The sequence below is a fragment of the Belonocnema kinseyi genome, chromosome 5 (assembly GCF_010883055.1).
Source record: "Belonocnema kinseyi isolate 2016_QV_RU_SX_M_011 chromosome 5, B_treatae_v1, whole genome shotgun sequence".
NCBI lineage: Eukaryota > Metazoa > Arthropoda > Insecta > Hymenoptera > Cynipidae > Belonocnema > Belonocnema kinseyi.
The window spans coordinates 120,708,580-120,722,779 of NC_046661.1; the positions used below are offsets into that span (position 1 = coordinate 120,708,580).

At 39.8% G+C, this 14,200-nt stretch overlaps 1 protein-coding gene across 4 annotated transcripts in view; it reads left to right on the plus strand.

The window, feature by feature from the left end:
* LOC117172358 (homeobox protein homothorax) overlaps positions 1 to 14,200 on the plus strand; it is a 417,138-nt gene that overhangs the window by 388,707 nt on the left and 14,231 nt on the right. The gene's annotated exons all lie outside the window — the stretch shown is intronic.

Below are 14,200 nucleotides of genomic sequence, written 5' to 3' on the forward strand. Positions count from 1 at the left end.
TTTAGTTTTACCTTACCTTTCAGAAATAAAGTCCCAATGAATTGATGGGAAATTTCGAACAGAAATTTTTTATAATATAGAGAAGTTCCACACTGCATTCATCCGTATCAAATTTCAGTGAGATTTAACTTGCTCGTTTTATTCTACACTTGACTTCTGATATTTTTGAGAGGCATTTAAAGAACACGTCTCTCGATAAATGCTGGAGATCTCCGAAACGCTAGAGCATTCGCGCGAAGGGCCACAAGCGATGATTCAGAATTATTTATGGGGTGCAGAGAGTTGCCGCACGAGAGGGCATCGTGGAGTCGCGTAGAATTGCACGATGTCGGCCATGATATAACGCGTTGTATTCTTTCTGTCGTCTCCGAAGTGCAACGAAGTACAAGCGCAAGAGAGAGAGAGAGAGAGAGAGAGAGTAATACTAGTGATGGGACTGTTGGATATGGGTTGTGAGGGGGTGGACTGTGGAGGCAAAGGATACGGGATTCGGGGCATCCTTGCGCGGGCACGACAAACCTTAAATCATCCTGGTACAAACGGTGCCTGTGTAACGTACCAAGACTCGTTTCCTCAGCAACTGGAGTTTTTCGATTACCTTGCTATAAAATGGAGAATGGATGAAAAGATACACAGACTCATGCATCGAATGACAAAAACAGCTTTCGTACAAAGTATTTTCCTTTTAGTGTTCGACTCCAAAGAACCTTAATACTGGTTCTAATTCTAGAAGATAATTAAAACTTCGAGGATTTTCAAACGGATACCATCCGAAGCGTCAGTCATAATAGCACGGATAATAAAATTTCCACAGAACCGTAACGCGCTATTCGCGTTTGCGGGAGAAACCAGTGAAGGATTGGTAGAAGAAGAAGATTTCTGGAAGGAACTTGACTAAGAAGAGCTTTTTATAGTAAAAAATAGCTCAAGCAGGCTCGAACCGCAGTGAATCAAGTTTCGGTTAGTTTAGCGAATTCGTTGAGTTTATTAACACCGTTTCGTTAATTGTATCATAACTTAATTAATTGCAGACACATTCTTCCTCGTAGCACGAGGCGAAAAGGAAGGACAAGAGTCTGTGACATTGTGGAAGAGGAGTCACCATCGTGATACCACCACCCGGCACGACAACACCGAACACCTCCTCCGCCGCCTTGCAAAACGTCTCGCGGTAATATTACCCGCTAGCAAACGACCGCGCATAAGCCATGCTCGTACCACCCAAGTGGACCTTGTTAGCACGGATATTCCGTCCTACACCACCCAGAAACGGGAGAGCATAACATCGAGACAAGGCTAGCCGCGCCCGCAGCTTCATTATCGATGTAAAAGCCTTTGCTCACCAAGCTACAGTAACTTAGAATCCTTTTGTACACATGTCCACGAGGATAACGTATGAAGATCGCCAGGAAGTCCACCCTTGAATGTAGCGTTTCCAAGTTATAATAGTCAGTAGCCACTATAGAACAGAAAGGTCTAGACGAACCAACTGATGGGATATTCCAGTTCAAGGTTAGAGTCATAAAACAGGATGAAAGTCAATGACGAGGGTATGAGGTCTAGGTAGCGATCAATGCCTTCTCTAGGTCGACTGCGTCTATCACCCCGAACTTCGACGGTCGTAAAAGCAGTAGCGGGCCCTGGGAGCAAGCGACGCACACCACCGAGGTTTATTATCAGGGCCGAGCTTCCAATTAAGCGGCAGCAGCTGTGAGAATTAATGGAGCACAGCTTTTAAGATGTAATTAGGCACATTCATAACTCAAGAGTGGAAGAGAAAGGGTTGAATGAAAAATAAAGGAGAGCGGAGGTGAACTTCCACGATTCGATGTCCGACAGGATCTCTGTAAAGGACATTAAGGTCAAAAAGCGTTGGTAACCTGTGTAGTTTAAAAGAAAAGGAAGACAGTAATGCCAAAAGATGCGTTATTGTATGGTTCGGGGGCGAATCCTGGAGATCGTAAACATTTCGTTTTACTCCACAGGTGTGCCATCCGCTCCCCACTAAAGTTACCTACTTGGAACTTCATCTGATAGTTTTGTTCTTGATAGTGTCATGATAGCTCCTTTGTGTTAGAACTTTGTGTCTATTCTACTCTAGTTGTATTAGGAAAAGGAAAAGAGAGAACCATTCGTTAGTTAGATATTATAATTAGTTGTTTTAATACGCAAAGAAATTGCATAACTAGATCTTTACCTTCCCTAGTTTGTTTCCATGATAATCTGCAGCTCTCTAACTATGCCTGCGTCACCTATGATCAGAATACGTATTGTAATGTAAGCCTTTTTACATTTTGTTTGCAGCCCTAATGTCTCTCTTCGAGTTTGACTTTCTCATCGGGACTGTCCTCCCTATTATCGACACATTGCACCCATTACCCTTCCCTGAGCGGACAACATAGAAACACCGTTTATACAGCATAAACCCAGGAAGGCCATCCATTCGTTCCCTCTCTGACTCTATTAGCAAAGTGTGATGGAGTTTTGTGAGCGCGATTACACCCGAATGAGTATTACCCCGTCCCTTCTTACTCTCTGGAGAGCGGAAGGGCGTCCAACCCTTTCTCTGGGTTATCCCCTTTGTCTATCTGCCACACGTATTTTGTATGTCTGCCAACACGTGCATACCACCGCAGATGCCATCAAGCGGGACAAGGTAAATTTGGCTCTGTTGATTCACCATTCATTTTCTGGTATTTATTTCTGTGAAAGTTCATTTAAGAAAAATATTTCGAATCATTTATTGTACTAATCGTTAGAATGGCTTCCTGTGTATTTGTTTCGAATATCGAGGAATGGATTGCACAGACCAAGATCATAAATCCAATTTGACGTCAAATTCGTTCTGGGTGTCAAATCTCGAAGGCTTTGACCGCCTATTGGCTAGCGACTGGACGACGTTCCATATATTTCGAGGGACCCTTAGGTACGTGCCGCTCTTTGGTGTATACACAGCACGTGATCATATGTGTGTACATGTGAGCGATATTACATACACGAGATTATGGCAACACATTCGAATTTCCGAACGAATAGAGGATAGGCCACGACTCGCGGGCGTTATTTAGCGAAAATGTGTCGTGCATAGAAATGGCCTTAAAGTAGCCAATAAACGTCGTTACGTGGCCAAGGGTGCACCACTTCTCCGGACGTCTAGAGAGTAGCCAATTTCGTCAGATTTCGGAAAATTGTTGTTAGGTATATATGAAACGATATCCTGAGTCGAGACTGGAATCAACAATGGATAGTCACAACTTCTCTGCTACCCTTTCTTTATTCTTTTTTTTCGATTGGTTTTTTATCCTCTTTTATCTTTCGTTACCCATTCATGTGTGGTTTGATATTTTTTTTCATCTATTTTTCCTTACATCAGTTATTCTTGGCGCTCTTCCGGTCACCTGAATTGCCCCCAATACGAACCCCTGCGACATTCACTCCCTAAAACTCCCACATCGTCCTATTAACTTCCGACGTGCCATGGCGGCTAAATGGTCCCTTTTATGTCGAGATAATGAAAATTACAAATAACCGGGCGCGCGAAACGTTCTTGCGTGAATCCCATACGAGTAGGGAGTGGGTGGTCAATTGGAAAATGGACTCCCGTCGATGGAACTAGAGCGATGTTGCACGAAATGACTGTGACTGATATTGGCTCGTATAAGTGACTGCGAAATCACACGCAACGATTTTCGTCATCGTTCCATTTAGAGATTAGTCACTGATTGTTGCATGATGAATATCGATTGGCACTGTTACAAGTTTGCTTTGCAAATTCAAAATACATTTTTAGGATACGCAATAACTTAAGAAATTTAATATAGTTCTTTATTTTGTGAAATCAATTCTTTGAGGTGGTACTCATTACACCAAAATTATGTAGTCACATATTGATTTGAAAAGTACCTAAAGAAGTATGTATCACAGTCAGATTCATTCGGTTAATCAATAACTAATCATCTCTGCCCTTATAACGTGACTTCACAACAATGCACTTCCATTTCTCCTTGCTTCGAGACTCCAGCTCTACGGTGACTAGTAGCACAACAAGGAAAAGCATAGAATACCGATCGCGATCGTGAAATTAGTTTCCCAGATAATAATCTCTTGGTATTGTGTTACCTATGTGGCGCCTATAGTTTCTAGGAGGCATCCACTGATACTATACGGAGAAGTGGGTTTAAATATAAATGTGGATTAATCCCGAGTTTCGAAGTACTACTCTCGATAAGGAAGGTAATTTTCCCTTGTTCCTGATGGATGAGTTGCTGCTGTCCCGGGCTAAAGTCGATGATATCTGGATTGTGATTTCGATAACCGAAACCCTCGAGACAAAGCTCTTATACAATCTGAATTTAGTTATAATATACTTCAGGGTCACTTTTCAAGGCTCAGAAAATAGTTCCAATTCATTAAACGGAGTTTTCCTAGTTGTTTGAATTTTTTAATTTATACCTTTAAAACTAAACAGTTTACTTTCCCGATTCAGTGATCTATGTTGAAAAAGATTTCAATTGCATATTAAATGGATATATCAGTGGTCGTCGGGTAAGATTCGTCACTCAATTTTGTGAAAATATCATGTTTTCTTCAGGGTATTCCTTGAACGGAATAAATTAAAAAATGATCGACCTAGACACCCGTCGACGTCCTCTTGCTGAACGCACCCCTAACACTGCGAGCAGTGATTAATGTTGCCGAACAAATTGTCTAGAAAAACATGTCATACTCTCCCTCGTTCCATGCGCGAGAACCCTGCTGCTGCACCCTTTATCTCTCAGGGTCGCGCACCCTCATATTTCCCCCGGAGCAAGGAATGAACGAAAGCACCCTCGTACTTCGTATATGTGCAAGTGCGAATTGTTCCTCGTGTGAGTGGGTGCCATATTTGTGGTGAATGTCACGCTATACATTGAGCGGTTTGGTGTGTACATGCTTGCATACATACATTACGCAGATGATATCCACATAATCCGATTTACTTCGACTTCGCTATCAACGTTCGACCTCACCCGCTCGGGTAATTATACCGACGGTTAGGTGTTTGTTGGCGTTTCCCTGCCGCATTGAGCGTACAAATTCGTCCAGCGCGCTAACGCCCGATTAGAACCCTTGATTACGCAAAGTCCCATTAGTCGGGGTGCTTATACGTCATCGTAACTTTCCTTGATCCAAATCAAATTTATGTTTTTTATGAATTTCTCTATGTTAGGTTAATCACAGCTTCAATTTTTTCAGTTGAGCACTCACATAGTTTTACGATCGGTTTTTCAAATACGTTCTAATACCTTTTGTAGTTTGCTTTCCATATTCCTAAACGTTATTGTACAATTATAAAAAAATAGTTTAAAAAAAGTCGAAAAGTACGTTTTTGCTTAAAAGTTCCAAAAATGATTAAAGTATTAATGTAAATGGTTCAAAGTATCTGAAGTCTGAATTATGTGAAAAATATACCCGTTAAAAATCTAATTATTTCATAAGAAGAGTTAATAATATTATAATTTCCTTGTTTTTTTGCAGGTTTTAAAAATATTTCAAAGATTCGTCATTTTAGCTTGGTAGTCGAATCTTTGCCATTTTTTTCTCGCAGATTAATAGTTGTGTGCAATTTTCGAGATGTGTGAAGATCAGTTGTCAATTATTTAAAATCTTTTAACCTTTTTCGAGCACAAACAAGTAATAATTAAGATTAAAAAACTCCCTATTGTATAAAAGTAAAAAATCGTGGAATAAAAGTTAATGAATGTCTATAAAAGCCGGAAAATAAATTATATAGTTACAAGTAGAATAATGGAAATATGGAAAGAAGGGAATCTTAAAATCAAACATTGCAGGCACCATTAATTAAAAGTCTTATATTTAATGCAAAAATGGCTAAACTGCATAAAATAGAACATGTACAAATTTCAACGGAATAAATTAAAATACATGAAAGCAGATCAGATCATAGCAAAAATAATTAATGCCCATTAAAAATTGAACTTCCCAATGCCATTCGGTCTTAATGTTCTCGAGGTGAACTTATATGGAATACGAAAATTACGTCCAGGCCAGGTAGATGTACGCCACTCTTGTCGTTTGGGAAACTCACCTATACAAAGGTAAAACTCGCATCTGTAGCCTTCCTCTAAATCTCTCTCGTATCTCGGATCTCCTCGCTTCCCACCTGCGATTTACAAATTACAGCAACTACAGTCGCTCCGGTCCGTCGTCTGTCTCTTCAATCTTCCCTCTCTTTACCTCCATTCTTTTTCGTTTTTCTCATTCACTTCTCATCCTTACAATATCCATAGACGCACCGTGACTAAAAGCTTCTAGGATCGTTAGAAAAAAGCTGACCTTTCGCTCGTTCGCATCATCGTCCTCGACCTCATCCTCCTCGAGGAGGGTTGCCTACCCAGGAGTTGTACCTACTCGAGAAAAAAATCTGGTAGCAATTTCACGGTATTATTTACATCGTCGCTGCTGGCTCGTACGACTCTCCAGGTACCACCTTACATACGCATATGCAGATGTGAATGTAACGTGCTAGCTTTGGTATGTACTAGCAGGTACCTGCACCTTCCAGGGATGTCGCATAAAACCCGGATTTTATTACAAGCGGATTCAAATTCCGCACACGGGTGAGTTCCTACAGCGAGAGAAAGAGAAGGAAAAAAGAACGGAAATAAAGACGCGATAGAGAAAGAAAGTCAGTGGAAGCTTCGGGAATATAAAAAAGTGTAGCCCGGCGACGCTTTGCCTTAACTCATAAACCACCCGCTATTCTATTTTCTCGTGGATGGAAATTTTATTTTTTTTACGACAGACTCCTAAATCTTGAAACTTAATCACGTGACTCCTCGTATGGGAAAATACTCCTCTCCTTATTCGATCCAAGTATAGTGATAGAGAATAGAAAACGAGAATATGTGTAAAATATTTCTGTTCTTATCTCGAGTTATAATGATATGTAAATTGTTCCTTATCTACCTTCATCTTGTAACCATTGAGGCTTCCTCTTCTCAACACCTCGGGGACGTTTCCTGAAAACGATTTTGGCGTTTACTCCAGAAGGAGAATCTGCGACTCGCCACACCGTTTTGAAAGGCCACATGGGTCTTTTAGTCCTTTATAATAGTGGAAACATTTCGTTCTGTAACCCCTGCCGTCCCTAAATGCATATAAAGGCGCAGCCGGAGGCCTGTGATTCTGGTCTTATCCGGCGGCATATAACTGCGTTATTTAGATTTAAGGAAAGCAGCTGAGGTGTACATCAGAGATAAGGGTCGTTTAGATTGACCGCTTGTCCACCGGATGGTCCTAAAGGGCCTCGTTTGCCATCTTTCGCTCTTGAAATCTTTTCCTACATCTCTCCACGTGCCTCTTTATGACTTTCCTTCCAGCCTATTTCTTATTCTGGTTTCCCCGACTCTTATGATGCGCAACATTTGTACCTTAAATTTGTAGAGGCTAAAACATCTGTCGAGTACTGGCTCGATTAAAAAAACAGGTGGCTTTTTGTATAGCCTATAATTAATGATTCCTTATTCAGGCCTTAAACTGAACATTAACCTCGCACAGAAAATGTAAATTTTCATGATTTGTCATTTGTCGCATTTCGGAAAAGCCGTAAAGCAATGTTTTTCATCAGTGTCTTTCGTCAAGCCTGCGCTGGACAATCTAATGCTCGTTGGCGTACATGTTGTTCGCGAGGTCGTTGGTTAATACAGCGCAATTAAGGTAACACGTGCATAACCAGGCAGCGAGGCACATGCCGCGTGATGAATGTGACTGAGCGAAATCATGATTGGTGGATGTCGCTGCGTTATGTAGCGCACTTCTATCGCGCGTTGCGTTGACCACCTCGTTTTGCAGCGCGTTGTATGTCCGACCTGACTCGGTATATGAGGTTGGGGTGAATCTAATACGAGGACGACAAGCTGCTGCAGATTATTACAGACGTTGAGTTGGCTAATTCTCACCGATTCCAGAACGAAACGTGTTATCACGTAATGGACAGGCGCCATGGAAACAACAATTTCTGGGCGGATGGTGCGCGAACCCTCAGTTGGTCAGGGCTGCAGGGCTGCCATTTCGTTTTGAGAAAGTTATTGGCCACGCAGCTGTCGCCCCACTCGACCCAGTCGATTGTCACCGGCTACCTCTACTCCGGGGTCAGACCCATCGCATCCTCGGGTCGAGGGTGATACCCACCCTCATGGTCTCCGATGAGGAAGGCGTCAGCTTGTAACAGTCTCTTAAACTTCAGATTCCGCCACTATATACTCTGTGTAGCAACTGCTGACGCCGTTATAAACTGTCATCCACACTCTCTAACCAACGCCCTCTGAAGCTACGTTGACGTCTACAGCATCGTCTCTTTTCAGTGTATACCGGGTACCACGTGGCAATCTAGCAGAAAGCAAAGTACGACCCCACGTTTGCGAAGTATTAACGGCTTGTGATACATCGCCTTCTCCTTAGGGGATCATTCTGAGTCAAATAACCATGAAAACAATATTCGACAGTGTTTCGCCGCCTTAAATGATTTATTTCAGTTAATAGAACAAGATCTGCCTAGTGAGAGAGCCACGAATCAGAGGCTGTCTTTAAAAACTGTTTGGAATTTCTTGTGAGTGTTCTCTACGTAGAGTCCTCTTTAAATGGAAGCCATTTTTAAAATCATTGCTAAAACCAAGAAAAATGTACTAATTTTTAATCGTTATTAATTTGGTTAGATATACTAAAGTTGAGTTAAGAAAAAACAGCTGGAGGTGAAATTGTTTGCTTAACAATAGTTACTTTAATGTTTGTACTTTTACTTTCGCTGTAGAAAAACTCTGTTATTCTTATTCAAACCCAAGAAAAAAATTATTAATAAAAGATCAGAGATTTTGAAATCGCTAATCGTAACTGATTGATTTGACGATTAACATTGTCGAGGTGAAAATGGTCATCAGTGATTAGAATAATTATTTATAAAACTTGAACGATTTCAAAATAAATGTTTGAAAATTTCTTCTTCAGAATTCGTAAAATTAATAGTGATTCTATTTATGTCAGACAAACTCAGTTTTTTCACTTATATTTGATTTGTTAAATGTGGGCTTCGACCATTTTTACCATTTTGATGTTTCGTTTTAAAATATAGCATGGCATTTTGTAAATATAATATTATAATGAAGAACCTAAGTAGTATAATGACTATTGTTAATTGCATACAGAAATTTACCTAAAAAGGTAGGTTTGAAAGATTTTACGCTAAAAGTTTAGTGTTTTTCAATTTCAGTATTATTGTGGTTTGACCCTTCATAATTTGAACAATAGGCATGATTAAAAAATACCCTTTATGATTTTTAACGCTGTTTATAAACAAATATATAATCCAGTTTTTTTCTGAACCTATATTTACATTTGCGTACAATTTATTGGTTGAAAATCATTGTAGCGAAATAAAACCATTCTGCATTTGTTGAGAACATTTTTGTTTATAACAATCGTTTTAGTTAAATAATTTTTAATGAAAAATTGATTTTTGGTTAGTCGTTTATGAAATGTGTTTATAATATTAATAACAATTATTCTGATCCTAAGTTTGTCTATTATAATATTGTTTTGACGTAATTTAATAACAATATAATAAAAGTTCATATCTAAATAGTAAAAAATGAAAAAAATATAACTAAAAAATATTCATTGTTAAGAAAAATGAATTATATAATAAAAAAATGTTTGAAGCTGATGTCGTTTGATTATGTAGACAATTGCAAAAGTGTTATCATTATTTAAAGGAAGCTAAAGTGACGAATTTGAAGTATGGTATTTCTTTTCGTAATATTTATTTCTTTAAAAAAAGTTCGAAACTTTTATAAAAAAAAAATCATTTGCAATAATTCTTCTTGAGATTTGATTAGCTTCTGTATTTAAAAAATAAAACTTGACAAGAATTGCAGGCTAAATTTAAATTTGAAACATAGTATTTACTTTTTAATACTGTCCACCAGTAGAACAAACTTGATATAGTCAGCCACAGTGAAGAAACTAGTTTCTATTAAGCCAATACTTCCCGTTCATATTGCTTCACAAATTACGAAATTTATTTTTTTTTAATGTTTCTTTTGTTGAATTAGAGGGGCTGTATAGGCATTATCGATTTCGGATTTTTTCTCTCGTTCTTTTATTGTCGGAAATGTTGAAGGATCAATTGACATCAGCGCGCTTTGAACTAATGGATACGCTCGGCTTGGTTCTCTCAACATCGCTATCGCAGCCCCGGTAAATTTAGTGGCGACCCCGGCAAAACAATTATATAAATTCTAGAAAATTTCACGAAAAATCGTACCTAGGCTATAGATTAAATGCAGGAGAGAGTCACCGCTTTGGCGCGTCGAATAGTTGCCCCGAGAGAGAGCGAGAGAGAGAGAGTCGGAATATGAATGTGTTAGATATCAGCATCGCGTTAGGCGTTAAATCGCATTGTTGACAAACACAACCCGTTTACGCATATCCAATCGCGGGAGTTGCTGATCGTCACTGGACTTCCGGCGGGATGTTTCCTGCTTATCTTCCAGAGTTGAGATATCGTTACCAGGCTGTCGATCACAACTGATGTTTTCGTTGTTCTACAGTCGACTATATGTACTCGTGACAGGATAATCGATAAGGAATGGAAACACGCCATTCATTCATACCATTTCTGTGCTGTTGATCAATTTTTCTTGGGATATGTTAAGTAATGAATGCTACATGTTTTCAGAATATCAAATGCAAACCAGAGGAACATATTCAATCTTAAGGTGTTTGAGTAGTGGAAGTACGAGCAAAATTTGTATTAGCATTCGCTCGATTTAAAGCAAAATCTAATTTGGTCTGCTTCACCTACAATTATCGAATCAGACCTGTCTTCGCCAAACAGTTCATTCGAGTGCAATAACAATACAAGTTACTATGATCGGATAAAGCTGCCGTTATTTAACCGGGCCAAAGTCATAGAAATAAATCGATTTTGTACCGTCGCTCGTATAGGAAACGCGATTACACGCTAGGAGGATGCTTCCTGTAATGCTCATTGAATACGTTGAATGGAAATTATGCGCACTCGTGCGCGCGATCTGTCGAATCCAGCAACATGGGGTTTACAATTTTTGTTGCTGTAGTTACAGTTACGTAAGCTTGGAATAGGTAGAATGTTAATTTGAGTCTAGTTTGGGTATGTTAGATTATAAAATAGTCCCCTGGTAAGAATTCGAATTTACTTTTTTATTTTTCTTCTGCTGATTTTTCACTTAAAACCTTGTAACAAAACGAGCATTCCCTCCTGCTTCTATTTATCTATATTCAACATAAATTAATTAAATGTTATGTTGTAAATTAATTTTAATTCTTAAATTCCACTGTAGAGTATGCAATAAGTGAATTGATATATGGAAGAACTTTAATAGTTGTCAATTTATTCTAAGAAGTATAATTTATTCTAAGAAGTATAATTTATTTTATAATGACGATTATTACGATAATTTCTCGGCCCTGCAACCCTTCGCATTAGCGACCTCGTTGAAGCTTGGTATAGTGAAATTGATTACCAATAGTACAATGTGCATTCTGTCTCTCCTTCTCACTCTCCCCACTTTCTCTTCCTCTCTCGCTCTCTCTCATATTCTCTTCGACAGTAATGATGTTTTGATGCGAGAAACCTGGTGCTTCGTGTATCGACTGCAGTTAACTAATGGAAGCTCTCCGATAATTGCGAATAGTCGCGGAGAGTAAATGTTATCGTGTGTAGTAATCATCGTTACCAACGTGTAGAAACATGATGTGGAAAAATAATTCATCATAAAAAAAGGAATTCACTCAAGAGTGCCTGAAAAAGTGGGAGACTGTGGAAAGTGACCGGGAATTTTTAAAATTCGGAGAAAATAAGGAAATTAGAGATTTTTAAAAATTATTAAAAATTATTCTGAAGTTTTACCAAGTGATATGTATTCCTATGAAAAAATTCCTTATCCAAAGCTAGAGATTCAGAACCTTTAGGACTTTAATTTTCATCCTACCTTGTTTACAGATTGAAACAATTTACTTCGTCAACCAAATGTGTCCACCTCGGCTTTATTTTACAAGAAATTTGTTTCCCATAAAAATGCAAAACATTCGTGCATTTTTCATTCACTCTCAAATCGAAGCATTTGTCCTCCATTGTACGTGTATCCATAGTGAATGCGTATTTCACATGCGGCAGTATGTATCTAGGCGGATTTAAATATATTATTCATGTATGCGCGCGGAGTGCACTAAATTTAGTCATGGTACAGGAGGTCATGCGGGAGACACCCATGCGCGCGTTACCGTGAGTTTTATGCTCTTTTTACGTGAAGCCGCCATATGCTTGCCTCCTCTTCTAGTCCTATAAAAATACAGGGTCCTTCAAAATTCGTACGATCCTTGCGCTTTCGTGTTCGACGATCTTCTGTGGCTAATTTCTGTGGTTAACTATTTTGTCTTTAACATACTTAAAAGTATTAAGTGATGTATTCCAAACTTCTATAATCGAAAACTGGATAGAGAAAAAAATTTTAATAAAAAAAATGTCTTTTTCTGCATCAGAACTGAGAGGTGGGCACTTAAGAATTACTTTCCCTTACCATGGATGGCTGCTTTTCAGGAACGAGTCGAAAATTGGTGGCAGAGGGTGAAATCTAAAGAGAGGCTAAGATAGAGGGGATGGGTTCAGGGTTGATAATCAAAACTGCATTAAAATGCTGAAAGCCTGAATCGCGGTGGGAAGGGTGCGATGAAAAGTGTTTTGTCATCCAGGCGAACGGCACCGATAGCAATATGCTCACCTCGTTTTGTGACTGTCGTAACGTCGCTGGGGCAGGATACTCCATTACTCGGTGATAACTTCCACCCCTCGCTATACTGTTATCACTTTTAAATCGTCGAAAACCATAAAAAAATTAAATCTTCGTCCGTAATTCAATGACTATAGAGTTAGTATTAATCAGAAATTTAGTATGTCCTGAATCATATAATTTTTAAATACCTTATTAATTAAAACCGAAGTGTTTAGACCACTGATTTTAGCCAAAAAGGTTTGAAAGGTTTCAAAGTGACGGTGTATATAAAATGTTTTCCGTCGACGGCATTTTTGTTGGTTTCTCGCAAAATTGTGTGTGGATGGGCGGTTGTATGCGATTTTGGTAGGTTGGGCAGTCGATGGCTTTCTCTCTCGCTCTCGTGGGTGGTGCGCCATTGTTCGGGCGATATTTCAGCGACGGGGGTGGCCGCCCGGGTGCGGGAGTCAGCTGGATGTGACATGCCGCCTACGCTCGCAAAGGGGAACCAGAGCCGTTTAGAAGCACCAGGGGTTATAAAAGGGGCCTCTGGTCTTCCCTCTCATCCTCTTCCTCAAGATACTCTTTTGTCCAGCGATATCCAGAATCCTTGACATTGAGGATCCCAGTTACCACTTTGCAACACTGTGGTGCAACATCTCCTTTCTTTACCTGATACCCATCGAGGGTTCTTCAGTTGGTCTATTCGCAACCTTCAAGTGTTCCTCCAGAATATCTTTTATCATAAAGCATTGTTCAGAGTTTGGCGGCCAAAATTAACATTATTACATTCAAGAACTGTTTATTTTTTCTTTGGAATGCACCGTTTCTGCATATCCGTCTTTTCTTATTCAAAACTCGACGTCCCGAAGTTACAGGGCGGCAGTAACATGACAATGGAAGGGTGCCATAGCGCGCATCTCTGGATAATAAACGGGAGTTTAATAATTATTATTCATAAGACTTTCCCTCTTGCATTCTCGCAAGAGATTCGACCAGGCGTGGAACTCGGCAAGAAAGAGCCACCGCAAAACAATGGGTTCGTTTCTCGAGAACCCCTCTGTATTGGGTGGTGCGTGGGTGGATCGAAAGGGGAAAGAGGAGGTGGTGGTCGGCAGTGTGCTGCTTGAGTCAGTCGAGCAGAAACCCAATCACTTCCGGCGTCTGCGCCCATTAGGGCGCCGCGACGCTGACGTCGGCTGACGTACACCTCCTACCACATCCTCATCTCTACCAAAGCCACCCCCTTCTCTACCTCAGAAAACCCCAAAACACAACCGCAAATCTATTGTTTGGCAACCGCCTGTTCGGAAGCATCCTTCAGAGTGGCTAATGATGTACCAACGAGAACGTTCTTATTACATTGGTTCTCCAACGAAGGAGGGCTCTTC